Genomic DNA, 14,962 nt, shown 5'->3' on the forward strand with positions numbered 1-14,962 from the left:
TAAGATATTTAGGATATTTACAGAAATGGTAAACCCAATGAATTTAATTATGCAAGGCGTCGATGCAAATGAACTGCTCAGAAGGTGATTGACTGTCTATCTCTTCCTTGGTATGTAAGGCCTCTTGGTATCCTAATCGTACATCATTGCTTGCTGCCCAAGTAAGAGCGTGAGTCTACTCTTATGTTGCCTCCACTACAGGGTCAGTGTTGGTGGAAGTCTGCTGTTCAGGATAGATGATGCTGATCTATTCTTCTTCACTATAGATCCATGGTGGTCTATATTTTTTTCGGTGTGTTTGTAGTTGGTGGAGGGTTTCCTTCTTTGAGCCTATGTTACCGCCACTTGAAGAACTCCTTGTGCTTCCTTTACCCCTTCATTAGTACATATCCCCCCCCTCAGCAGTCAATTGACTTGGATTGATCAGTTCCTGTCACAGGAACTAGGCCTAGATACACACAAGTGGGGTAGCGTTTTTATAGGGTCACGTGGAAGAACATTGTGTGGTAGGAATTTAATAGAGCCCTGCAGATTCCGGACGTTTACATCACTGATATGTAAGGAAAATATGAGGATTTAAGGCAAAGTTTGAGCTTTGCAAGGTGTTCTCCTTTCCTTCTCTTATCTCATGACCGAGCTTACAGAACCTCTCTGGAATGCACTTCTTAGTTTAAAGAAGACATTTATTGTTATTATTACTTCACCACGAGGTTCCTGAGAGACAAAATTAGTAGGTTCGAAGCACACGTTCAAAAGTAGTCACAGCAATGAAAGCAAAATATATCAAAGTACTTCTCAGTTGCAATGCACATAGCAAATACATGTGATTATATTATAGCATAACTTCAAAGCAAAGAATAAAAGTCAAAATTGCATCACTGTAGGGTAGGGCTGTAGGGCCTATAACTCAGCTTCATCTTTCTGGGGCATCAAATTGATGACTCTGGTTCAACTGCGAGAAAGAGATTTTCTACCCAAACGGGGACAGGCAACTGACGTCTGTTCCTGTCTGAAGTCAAGCAGAATATATCTATATCTGCCATTGCCCAGAGCCATAGTTCCAAAAACATGCCCCCTCCTCTCAGACTCGGGAAAACTAAGCAAGCCTTTGGAGATTGGCCAGATCTCCTAGACCCCTCCTCTTCCCAAGGCTGAGCAGAAAGGAAAACACCAAATGTACTCTCTCTTATCAGCTAGCGTCTTGTGTGAAAAACAGAGCTTGGTCTATCATGTGGAAAAACACAGCTTGGAAAAACACAGCTCATCTGCAATGTCTCAAATGCAATGTCTAACTCCTTGTTAAAGCCAATAGGCAGCTAACCTAAATACCAAATGTAATGTCTAATGCCATGTCAAAGCCAGTAGGCAGCTAAACTGAATACAAAATGTAATGTCCAACTCCATGTTAAAGCCAATAGGCAGCTAAACTGAATACAACATATAATGTGCTACTGGTGAACATTGAGCAACTAATATGCGCAGTGGTGAAACACAAAGTAATTGGTCAAATACAATTAATAGCATCACACAAGGCAGTGTGGGTAAGTAACCATTGTGGGATATATGTAAGGCACATCACATGCTTGGTAGTAGTAAATTTGTTATTCACCAAAGGTTCTGATTTTTTTTTATACAAATATGAGGAAAATGCATGGTTTTTGGCAACATTGGAACTCTATGTAGTTTATGGGTGAGAAAACATTGGGGGGTCCTTGCAAAACACGCCACCCTGGAGTAACCTGAGTGTCTAATTTTGAAAATGGCTTGTTTTTTTTGGTTTCCCTAGATGGCAAATCACGGGCCTGAATAGTGCAACCATTCAACATGGCAAGAACAATGACATTTAAATTTACTCTTACCCTAGCGGTCCACATTTACCCCTTACGTGCCATTGGGATTGAGCTCTCTGCACCAGGTGGGATGAACTACTGCTGGGCTTTTAGGGCTAAAAAAGATAGGCATAACACCAAGGTGGTCCAGCCAATCTCCATATTTTTTCCACAACAATAAAATACTGTTTAGACAGAATACCAGGACGAAAATAATTTTAGGACTAAACATTGTCCCAGGAATATTGAGGGTAAAAATATTGTGAAGGTAAGTTTCTATAGGTAAGTAAAGCTTTACTATATATAACACCACATATATGTACCTTGACAATATTTGTGGAGTCAAGTATAGTAAAGTATAGTAAATCTAAATTTAACTATTTCTGATATTTTGGTTCTCGATACTTTTGACACAATATTCTGTCTACACAATATTTTTGCTCTGATATTCTGTGAGTTATCCCAATAAAGCATGTCTCTGTTGTCTAGTGGGCCTTGTGGGCTTTATGCCCTACAGGGGGCGGATTGGAGATAACCTTCCTCAATCTACCCCTGAAGGATGATTATTGGGTCCGTTCTGGGGTTGGGGAACAGCCTGAATCCTGTTTTTTTTTTAACTATAATTCATGGTGGTCGAGTGGGATTTCTGTCCTGTGTGGGGGCAGATTGGGGATGATCACTTCCATCTGCCCCTGAGGGGTGCAGAGGGAATAAGTGGGTCTGGGCGGAGGGAAGGGGCACAGGCCCATGTCACTGTAGCCAACCCCCCAAAACAAAATCTGCCATGAAAAAAACCCTGGTGTCTTGTGGAGTTTCCGCCTCCCTGGGAGGGCAGATTTGGAGAAACTCCCCCATCCACTCCCAGAAGTAGAAAAAAGACTGTGCCGGGGTGGACGGGATCACATGCCATTTTATTAAGGCTGCTCCACCTTCCCCCCACCCCCAAAAAATAAGATAATGTTGCAATCCCTAACATCTAGTGGGTTTTCTGCCCACACTGGGGTCGCAGATCCACCCCAGTAGTAGAAGGAAGACTAATGAGGACTCGTGTGGAAGGGGAGCAGAGGAATATGTTCACGAGGGCCACTCCAACCCACTATCCTCATCTGTGCTGTATAGTGGGTGGGTCCCTGCTTAGGGATCACCCTCCTTTGGCGATCCCCAAGCAGGGATCCACCAGGGAGAAATACCCGATGGAAGGGGAACATTGTCTCTTCCCCATGAGAATCAGTGCTCGGGCCAAATTGTGCCCTGAAGCATCAATGCAGTGAGAGTGAAGGGAGATAATCAGCTCATTTCACTTTCACTGAAATGATGTCGTGTGCTATGCACACTGATCAGCATTCCAGAATTAAAAAAAGACTTGAGCTGCTGAGGTGTCACATTGGTAGGGGATTGCGGGCATCTGCCAGTGGCCGACACTCACACTTAAAAGGTTCATGGCAGTCTCTCTAATGCAGAGTTTAACAGCACATATGACACACACAATCAAGCCAGACTACACCAATATGCTCATTAAGATAGGTTTCAGCAGCTTCAACTAAATTAGTGCAGCAGGAAACACATGCCCCTGCAGTGTTACACAGCCGCTCGTCACTCATGAAGTCGTGCATCATCACAGAAAATTGTGCACAGAGCTGAATCATGGTGAGAGGTGTGGCACACAACAACCAGTTAACACAGCAGAGAGCAGAACACAGCACAGTGATGGTGGACAAACAAGAGTAAAATGTGAGCTGCTGTTGCCCACATTTCCCTGCCCTCTATGTCCGCTTACCAAAATGATATTCGACCCACTGATGGAACCGTGCTCAGTTACCCATGTCAATTACATCCATTGGGGCTGCACTTACACTGATTTGGAGCTCTCTATTGTTAACGCTTAATAAGTGCAGCAAACGTCTATTTTCCTGTTTATTCTGGTTTCAACTGAGAAGCCGATTTTCAGGAATTGATCAGGTTTTCTCAGTCACGAACAGTTGTAATCAAAATTGGAAACCCTAAATAAAATGCACCCCTCATGTTAGCATGGAAAATATGCTTATTCTTGATTCCGTACCAGGCTATACATATGATGTTATAAGAGAAAATGCTTGCTTGCTCACCCCTAGTAGCTTCTTTCTATCTCTCTTCTCTTCCTACCACTTTATCTTTCCATTCCAATCTCCTTTTCTCCCCAGCCAGCTCTTATTCCTCATTTCATGCCTTTCCTTTGCCTGACTCCTCCCTGTAGTTATTGCCTCTATTTTTGACAATTTTCTCACTCTTTACACTTCTCTCTGTCCTTGTCTTCTTCTCCCTCTCTCTGTCACTCTCCCTCTCTTATGCATCTCTCTCTTCCTATTTCTCAGTTGTTCTCTTTTGTTTTCTATTTCCTCTCTATCTCTCACACCTCTCTTCAGTGTCCTCTTCTTTTTTCCTTCCCCTGGTCCCTTGAAATGACTACTCTCTGTCCATTCTCTCCCAGGCCTTTCCTTCATTAATCTACAGACACTCGGGACCAGGTTTAATAATGCTTAGAGTTGGGTTTTTCATCACTTTTGTAATCCAAACCTGATGCAAAGAGTTAAAATGGGATTCACTATAGAATGCAGATCAGGATTTGCATTGATAAAATCCCAAAGTAATGCAAACTTGTGCAATGCCCTGCTTTGCGTTACTTAGCCTCAAGGGGACATTCCATGATTGGTGCATGGGCTTTACCATGCACTCACTGGTGGGGTTTGATTCAAATCCCTATCTGCAAACATTGAAAGACTTTGCGCCAACATTTTACTGCTCCTTAAGGCAAGCGTAACATGGAGAGAGGTTTTCATCTCCTTATTTATTAATTTTGCATGTGTGCTGCATTGTACAACACATATATGAAGTGGGAAAAGCCTTTAAGTACAGTTTTTATATTGGAAATGACCCTTCCAGTACAAAACCTATGCTTCAGAGAACACGCAAACCTTTACATTATGGCTGTGTGTGTCACGTGTGCTGCAAAGTTTCGCAAAGTCAGTGCAAGGGAATGGAATGGCCAAGCCTAAATAATGCCCATGGCTCAGTGATCTGGAGAGGCATTGTGGCACTCCCTTCACCAACAGTACACTTTTTAAAGATGAAAATGCTGCTTTCATACTCCAACTAAGCTTAGAAATTAGTATTCTCAAAATGTTCTTGCAATTATATATGGCAACGGAAACCACCAGGCAAAAGTGCTCCCTTACACCTAGCCACAAGGAAAGGGCTCACTGTGAGGACCTCCACACCAGGTACGGAGCTTTGTCATTAAGACTGGGAGGGGCAGGGAGGGCATATTTTCCAAAACATATGACTAGCAAGGCACATGACAGTAATTAAAGGGGTAGTGGAAAGAGGAATGAATGAGGATTGGGATGGGTGCTAACAGAGAAAACACAATATTTTGTAAAATAACCAACATTTTGTAAGACTTTCAAAGCAGAGAGGAGAAAGTGTATGTGTGTTTTGTCTTTGTTTATGTAAAAATACCTGGTGAAATCCGACAGACACCTCACCATACCCAATTGAAAGCACATGTAACCATTTATTTGCAAGAAACTACATATTTTTGGAGGGTTTAACACTCCAAACACCCATCCTGAAGCTATGCCCCTGCTATACACTCTGACTCTGAGTGATACAAACTAAAATACAGCTCTGTGTAAGTAGAGCATTAGTATGCACAAGCCCTTGTTAACCAGGAATTCTGTCTTTGTCAGGTTATTGGATCCACATGTTCTGGGAATGTTCATTTTCACCATTAGGCTGAGGCTTACACGTAGTTTTACATAATTTGTCAGGCTTCCCCCCTATAATAAAGTAGAACCAATTTTGTACATCATCTGTTTGCAAACCTTTTACCTTCCCTAGACACTCCTATACTCCGATCCAGAAATATACTATGCAGGGGCACCACCATAGTGTGTGCATCAAGGTGCTGCTTTCATTGCAGCCTCTTGGGCACATGTTGGTGTCGATCTTTTTCATTTTCAGAAGTATATTCCTTATGTAATACAATTTATACAGGTTCCACAGCTGTAGGAGTGGAAACTCTTCTCTAATTGCTACCTCTTACGAAGCTTAGGGCCTCCTCCAATTCTTCCATCTCACACATATGTCTGTCCAGTGACTTCTGAATTTCACAATGAGGTACAGGAAGTTGTTAACAATTTTCTCATAGATCATTGAGATAGTCTGTTTTGGAAGGTGCTCCGTAAGGATCCTAACCTCGAATGGGGAAGAGGCTGCTATGATCAAGCTTGTTACATAAGTTGCTACTGCTTGTCTGACTTGCTAGTCTATCAAGCCTCTATGTCTGCCAGTTGGTGCTCTTATTGAAGCAAAGTCAGATGAAGTGGAGGCCCACCATTCCAGAGGTCACGCAATTTACTTATCACTACATGATCCCACTTAAGGAAACCCTGCAACTTTCTCAACCCAGATTTTGCATTGCTGTCCCATAGTGGCATCTCATTAGTTAGGACTCCTTCTCACATTAGGGATCTGTTTGGCCCCTCCGTACTGTAAGTAGGCCTGACCAAAAGGTTATTTAAACCAACGTAGGTGGCATAATTACAGTAATTTAGCATACCAAAATGTATGTGTTAGCACCAAGATGACACCATTACACCAAATCCTATGATGATGTTCCAGAAGCAGTATGATTGCCATGAATGCAAGCGTCATCTTCCCAACATGAGTCTCATCTTCCAAACATGAGCAGCAGTTCCTTTAAAGCGGGCGTTCAGGTAGATTTACTTACCCAGACGGACCGTTGTTAGCGCGTCAGAGTCTTGATAAGTAAACTTACAAGGAGACGCGTTTAGGTTGATAAACCTTTGGACCACGTTCGGAGACTTCCCAGTACGAGATATCTTCTGGGCATCACAAAATAATGGATCAATAACCCAGTCAATAATTGCAATAACTAATCAGGAAACTAGTCAATAACATTTAATAAGAATCAATAAGTTGAACACACCATGAGCTTTCAGTCATGAGTAACCACGCCAATCCAGTTAAGGATTAAGATGTTTATTTCCCTATGAGTTACAATCTAATGTCATCTCTGTTAATCTCATTAGCAATAACTTCATTATAAACTCTTCTACCTAGCAGTTAGAGTGCAATTAATCAATACATAGAGAATATTCATTTAGTATTTAGGCACATCATTAATATGAAGCAACATATCAGCATCTCGTTAGTACATGATTCAACAAAGCAAGATTCCAGTCATTTGTCTATTCGTGTCAGATAATTGTGAACATCTTTACTAACCTCAAATCAGCATTAGCATGTTGGGCTTCATGCAAACATTTTAGCAAAACACGAATTTGGAAAACATCTAAACTATGGCCTCCATCAAAATAGCAGTTGGTACCTAGAAAGGAAAGGCAAACAGACAATTACAATTTTTCATCAGATAGTTACCAATCCAACAGATCAGCAAACAGCGTCAGTCTTTGTCCTCAGGACATCAGTCGATTTACCATCAGCAGAGATAGGACGGGCAAAGTCTCATTATAGCATAGCTAAGGAATAGGACCTTCCCTCATATGGAGTAGAAGGAAGCATCAGGCAAGAACGGGTAGAGGATGGTTTAAGGTATCAGGACAAAGCAAGAGAGAGTGAAAAACCTCTGTGAGTGAAATACGTCTTCCCCTTTCTCCTTGGGTCATGCCTTTCAATCTAAACTGTTTAATTAGCCCTTAATTCCTCATTGGATAATAATTGGTGCATCGTTATCTCTATCCAATAATTCTCCAAACATCTTGCCAGAATTTTCCACAAACCACAGTTCTCATGTCGCGGATTGGTCCATGTTATTGACGTCCTCAACGGTTGGAATGTCAGGTAGGAAAAGTTAAACTTTGTGCTCCAGTCAGTGTCTCCATTGTTTTCTCCTACTACAGTTAACCTTGCACCTGTTACGAATTACACTGTTGCATTCAGCAAGAATGTCGCCTTGAGCAAGATGGTTCTCATGAGAAAGAATTTACTACGGCTACACACATAGCTTCTGGAAAAGTACAGCTTCGTGTCCTTCAGAAGAACAGCACATTACACATTAGAAAATGCAGTTTAATATGAGGCCAGGCAGCTAGGCCCAGATCCTCGCTAAGCTAAAGCCATCTAATTTTAATAAAGCAAACTCTTAATACATAACTCTAATTATGATATGCTAATACAAATTCAAAACATTATTTCATAAAAATTCAGAATTAACAAGCTTTTCATTAGTCTTCGTATACATTGGTAGCCACTCCCTGTGGGCACATTTCAAACGTGTGCATTATTTTCTATGTTAACACATTTTCTATATAGCTTCATCACACAATATATTGCAAGCTTTTCATGTTAACATTGCTTTTAAAAGACACACTCCAACACCGTTCAGTAATTTTTTAGGGTGAACTTGCAAAAACAAACTCAAACAGCAGTTCTTTCAACATGAGTGACTGAGAAATCAACTAGAATTGACATTTTGAAGTTGAATTTTTATCCAATTAGATCGTTTGTATACTTTCTTGAGCGCAAAACACACTTTTCCCTTTATTTAAACAGGAAGATAGTATCATAGAGACTGTGAGGCTACTAAACATAGAGTAGTAACTTCCTTTTTCTGCCCTGAGGCGCCTCCCTCTGCTTTGTCCACCCCTTGGTCATTTTGAATTTGTATTTAGGAGGGGAACCGTCACTCTCTGTCTGCGGTCTGCTGCATCCACACCCTTGTCATCTTTACATTTTTTGGAAATACAAATTCTATGCATTACTTTGCAAAAGGTTTCTTTTTTGAGGGAGGGCAGGCACCAATATTTTTGTACCTTCTGTTGTTTTTTGTTGTTAGTTGGCCTGGAGTTGGGAGTGGCGGAGCTTCTGGGATTAAGTTGCTATAAGGAATAATGTTTGCAAAGATGGGATGATGGAGGCCTGGTTTTCTAAATCCATTTTCGTCATTCCCTTGTGTTTTGTACTCTTTTGGGGCCTAGCCTCAGGGTTGTATTTAGGGCTGTGCGGCGGTGCATTCACACCTTACGCTGATCTTGGGGCACTGTTTAGAAATTACTTATGGATTTCAAAACACCTGCTGCTGAGTTTCTTGTGTTTTCAGCATTATTCAAGCAACAAAAAAAATGTCAAAATAACTTTGGTGATTGGAAGACAGAATTCCTGGGTAACGAAGGTGCATGCACACTTTATGCTCTGCTTACACAGGGGTGTGTTTCAGACCATATCAGGTAGAGCCAGAGTGTGGGGAGGCACTTTTGCCCTGTGGTTTCTGTTGCCATACATATATGAAAACCCAATAACCCTTTGAGACTATTAATAACACAACTGTATTTTACATCAATAGTTCTGTGGGTTAGTGTTTTTGTCCTAGAGATGTTTTGTTACTTGCAGTTCATAAATTGCAATCTTAATATAGCACAGTGACCTATGAACTGTCATCAAAGAGCTGCATGCTAAATGCATGGTAGAAAATAGGATATTATACTTTTCCCATAAGTCTTTCATTATTGTAATGTTGCTAAAATGATTTGTTTGGATAGAAAAACATTCTTATTAGTAAAGTCACCCCCAATTATTATGGTACTTTTTAAATTCTGAGTTTATGCTCCTCCAGACAAACACTCTTAAAATATAATGCCTCCTAGTATAGATGGCATGTGATTCCTACACCTTGTGATCCTCTTTGTTGTTCCTACAGTTCCTTTAGACTGATTTACACATGTATTATGCATGGTGTCTGTATAATGTATGTATGTGGTGTAAAGAGCACCCTACACTCATATGAGTGGTGCTATAAAACATATGAAATTTGTGTGAGAGAGGCACTATTGTGCAATCAGGGGCACCTGTTGAGGCTGGTAGAGAGGGAATCTGTGGAGAAGTATTTAATTGCGGAAGCCAAAAAAGAATGTTGCACTAGGCACCACCAGTGCTAAAGCCGGCCCAGTCAAGCTTGTTCTGCAGTAGACATTGGGCGTATTTTTCATCATTGTTCACATTCTCAGTGCTGCTATGCTCATTTTTTAAATCATTTTATTGGACTGTGGATGGCCTCGTAGCAAATGAAAACAGTATGCTATTTTTTTCTGCATGTGTCTATTTGTGGGTGTGGTCGGGGTGGCTTTCAGAGGCCAGACCCATGTAGCCAGACATGCTTTTTTTTCTCAGCTACCTTCACCCCATGTGCACACCCACCAGATTTTGTTAATTTGTGTATGTGTGACATGGTAGATATGGTGCTCTTGTTTTTTCCGAAAAGTAATTGATTTTACTTTGGGTTGCTTTTGGTTGGGGATTTTTTTTTCTAATATTGCTATTTTCTTGGCAGTGGTTAAAAAGAGTCTAATTTTTGGGTCCAGACTGATTTTAAGTATATATCTGCACAATCACTTCCCTGCAATACTACTTTATTTTTGGGAGGGGGTGCTCCAGGCAGAATAGGACAGCATGTTTTTTGTTCCGGATACCTCCTCCTTTGTTGGCCATGTGGCGGTGGCCATTTTGTGTAGCAAGTGTGTGTTTATTTTAGGCTGTCTTTTTTTCTTTGTTCTCCACATTTTCTGGCTCATCAGTACTGATGCACCAGATTTCTTGCGCCTCCCCCCATGACACCTAACGGCACCATGGGTGCATCGTATTTACAGTATGATGCACCATGACGCACATTAGGCCAATAGCGTCAAAAATGTTGACGCTATTATGCTGCTTTGCTGCACTAGCATCACAAATGTGCAAGGAAGCCCATAAACTTCAATGGGTGCATCCTTTTAACGCCTGCTTGAGCAGGCATTGAAAATGATGGCAAAATTGGTGCAACAAAATCTTGTCGATTTCATGGCACCATTTTTGTGAGCCTCCTAATGCTGGAAACACCCCCTTGCATACTTTATGCCTGGCGCATAATGTGGCACGAAGGGTCGCAAAGTGGAGCAATGCATGCATTGCGCCACTTTGTAAATATGGGGGCGACAATTTTTGCCTCGTTGAGCCACATTAGCTATGTGGCGCAAGGAGGCACTAGGGCCTTGTAAATCTGGCTCTTTGTTCTTCATTGGTCATACGGTGGTGGCCAATATATAAAGTGTGTGTGTGGGCCATTTTGTCATTGTTCTCTTTGCTTCCTTTATTGCTGGTCATGCCAAGACTACCATTTTGTGAACCCTCTGAATGTGTGTCTTTGGTGGTAATTTTGTTCGGTGGAGTTTGTGGAATTCATGGAATTTGAGCATTTCGAGTGGTGCAGAGTTCCTGAATTCCGCAATCTGGCACAGAGCAGAGTTAATTCAAATATATGTGGATGGGGTTTGGTGCTGTCTTGCAAGTGCCACAATTCTCCCGGGCTGCTAGCGAGGGAGCCTGTGTCAGGCTGTGCGTTCGCTTGCACTGTTTCTGCTTGTGCATGCAAGACTTCAAGTTTACAGCCAAAACAGTCCCACTTGCAAGCGCTATTGCACCTGGAGTCAATTTTCTTCTAGATGTACATTTAAGTCTAGTCAAAAACTGGTTTATGAATGGATTTCCTTCTTTAATGGACCCTTCAAGTGGATTTGTCGAGTAACAAGCCAGGAAGGAAGTGCCCCAGAGACTACAACTTCCTGTTCCTGTCCAGCAAGCTCCTTCCAGTGCTTTATCCATCTCTTAGTCACTTTTCACTTGGATTTCCAAGTGGATCACTCTCTTTATCTCCCGGATATACCTTTGGATTTAAGGACTTTGTTTTTGTGAAATCACACAAGTATGTTTCAAAACTATTTTGTTTGGGCATGCACCAATATTTCTTTGCACTTTATATTTATAGTGGTGGGTGGCCTGGAGTTTAAGTATGGCCTAGTTATTTATTTTGAATTCATTGATTTTTTCATTTTCTGTGAAGGAAAATTGTTGCACAGTTCAGTACTTGTCTTTTTCTACATGTTTGTAACATTTGCAATATTATTTCAATATGTGGTCTAGATTTCCAAAGGGACATCTAGCCAGTAAGCGGAGTACTAGTAGTCATCAGTGCATGAAATAAATATTCCGGTGGTCTACGTTTTTAAAACTTCATTTTAGGGCAGGTACATCATTGAATTAAACTAAAAATGTTGGGCATTTTTTGCACTTCTTTTTTTTCTTCAAAAAGTGTATATGTAGTGTGTTAATATTTGATGGCACAGGATGATGTGTATACTTTTGTTGTGAAATTAGTATAGGTCAGTTAATTTTCATGTTTTGCATTGCTGAATTAATGTTAGTGTTTTCTTTAGTGTTACCACCATGCCTCTTTATGGAGAGTGTGTCTGTGTGTCATCTACCATTTGTCTTTGTTCTCCATTTTGTTTAGTCTATGTCTGTAGGATTGCATGCTTTCTTTGTTCTCCATGCCTCCTTGTTTGCAATTGTTGTTTGACCATGTAGCTGGTGGCCATTTTCTGCATCCAACCAGTGTGTCTTTGCCATAGGCTTGCATGTGTTCTCTCCTTGGTCCCCATGCCTCCTTGTTGTTGTTGTTTGATCGTGTGGCTGGTGGCCAATTTGTCCATCCAGCCTGTGTCCCTTTGCCATGGGCTTTCATGTGTTCTTTGTTTGCTGTGCCTCCTTGCTCCTTTGTTGTTTGACCATCTAGCTGGAAACCATTTTATGCTTGCAGCCAGTGTTCCTTTGTGATAGGCTTGTATATGTTCTTTCTTTGTTCCACAGACCTCCTTGCTCCTTGTTTTTATTGTTGTTTGACCATGTGGTTGGCGGTCATTTTGTCCATCCAGCTAAAGTCCCTTTGCTATAGGATTGCATGTGTTCTTTGTTTGCCATGCCCCTTGCTCCTTATTGTCATTTTACCATGTGACTGGCAGCGATTTTGTATATCCGGCAGCTGTGGTATTGTCATAGGCTTGCATGGGTTCTTCTTTGTTCCCCAAGCCAACTTGCTCCTTGCTATTGTTTGATCTTGTGGCTGGCGGCCATTTTGTCCATCCAGCCAGTGTTCCTTTGCCATGGGCTTGCATGTATTCTTTGTTTGGCATGCCTCCTTGCTCCTTGTTGCTGTTTCACCATGTGGCTGGCAGTCGTTTTGTGCATCCAGACAGTGGGCAGGCTTACATACAAACATTGTTACTCATTGATCATTTGTTTATTTTAAGTTTATTTTGTAATTTTTATTTTGTATTTTAATGTTTTAATTTATTTTTTATTTTTTATTTTAATTTCTAATTTTTGTTTTTTGATATTTTTTTCTTTTAATGTTTCTTTTAGTTTTTACATTTTGTATATATTGTTTGCATTTTTAGTTTCATTTTATTTAATTCTGCATTTTGCCTTCATCCATTCATTCCTCTACATCCATTCCTCCATCCATCCTTCCATCCATCTATCATCCATCCATCCATTCATTCATCCACCAAAGGCGCACAGCTGCACTACAACATTTGATTTCTTTAGGTGTTTAATAATTCCATTTCTTCCTGGACACCCTGGCTCCGGTGCACTGCAGACAAATCAGCAGCATAATTTTTTTTTAAAATAATTATTACATTTACCCTGGACCACCTAGCCACCATAGCTTTTTAAAGGATTGTTTCATTTACCCACACACCTCTCTCTGACTACCATGGGTGTCTCCTTTAAAACAGATGGAGATAAAGCAAAGAGCTTTATAGGCATGTAGTGCTGCCTGATTTGGAAATAAATTTGATGGTGCGGTGGTGTGGTTTGACTTTACAATGTTTGATGAAATTGGTATTTGTTCCATACGTAACCAACCACACTAAGGGGGTGATTCTCACCCTGGCGGGCGGCGGAGGCCGCCCGCCAGAGTTCCCCCCTCCAGAATACCGCACCGCGGTCATTAGACCGCTGCGGGTATTCTGGGTTTTACACTGGGCTGGCGGGCGACCGCCAAAAGGCCGCCCGCCAGCCCAGTGTAAACAACCTTCCCACGAGGACGCCGGCTCCGAATGGAGCCGGCGGAGTGGGAAGGTGCGACGGGTGCAGTGGCACCCGTCGCGAATTTCACTGTCTGCAATGCAGACAGTGAAATTCATTATGGGGCCCTCTTACGGGGGCCCCTGCAGTGCCCATGCCAATGGCATGGGCACTGCAGGGGCCCCCAGGGGCCCCACGACACCCCATACAGCCATCCTGTTCCTGGCGGGCGAACCGCCAGGAACAGGATGGCGGTATGGGGTGTCTGAATCCCCATGGCGGCGCAGCAAGCTGCGCCGCCATGGAGGATTCAGAAGGGCAGCGGAAAACCGGCGGGAGACCGCCGGTTTTCCACTTCTGACCACGGCGAACCGCCGCGGTCAGAATGCCCTGCGGGGCACCGCCAGCCTGTTGGCGGTGCCCACGTCATTTTAGCCCTGGCGGTCGACGACCGCCAGGGTTAGAATGACCCCCTAAGTGTGCATTTGTTTGTACTATTTCAATGTGCAACAATGCCACATTTCACTAACTACATGTTTTTCTTGCTTGGTTTCTGTTAGGTGCGCAAGAGAAGAGAAGTCATATCTCTCGCAGTATTGCCAAAGAGAAGGCTTGTACGGTTAAGTCCTCAAATGACTTCCGCTTGTGCAGCTTAGTGTCACTGTCAACTGAGAGCTTTAAGATGAACCCAAAGAAAGTTGCTCCCAAGAAAATGTTCAATGCAAAGAAGCAGCTTTCCACCAGTGGTGTGCCAACCACAACCTTTTTCAGGAGACGTGTTCCAGCCACACCATTTTTCGGATGGAACCTGGGAGCAGCTTGCATCTACAGCACCATCCCACCATAAGCCCAAGACCATGTCTGTCATTAAGGCAGAAATTGCAAATATGCAGATGCAGACAAACAGTGACTTGAATTGGATTTGTCTTTTTCACAAAGTAGTACCCAATTGTTTCAAGAAACAGAGGAAAGTTGTCAGCAGCCACAGCCAGCAACAGTAGATCCCCCGGAATTGGAGCAGAACAGGAGGTCGAGCTTCCTTCTGACCAAAAACCTCCTCTTTTAGAACAATGGCTCCCAGATTTCCAGCAAGGAAAAGGAAGCGTACTTCTCTACCATCTTATCCAAACACCACTTCTGATGATGATGATAGGAACACAGAGTGGACCCCGGCAGAGTCCGTGAGATGCCAGGGGATGCAAAGGAAAAGAAAA

The 14,962-nt window shown here is 42.2% G+C and overlaps 1 protein-coding gene across 1 annotated transcript in view; it reads left to right on the top strand.

Annotated features, from left to right (window-relative positions):
- The window catches only part of LOC138246920 (extracellular calcium-sensing receptor-like), a 289,548-nt gene that overhangs the window by 53,264 nt on the left and 221,322 nt on the right, over positions 1-14,962 (top strand). The window lies entirely within an intron of this gene.

The sequence above is a fragment of the Pleurodeles waltl genome, chromosome 7, assembly GCF_031143425.1.
Source record: "Pleurodeles waltl isolate 20211129_DDA chromosome 7, aPleWal1.hap1.20221129, whole genome shotgun sequence".
Taxonomy (NCBI): Eukaryota; Metazoa; Chordata; class Amphibia; order Caudata; family Salamandridae; genus Pleurodeles; species Pleurodeles waltl.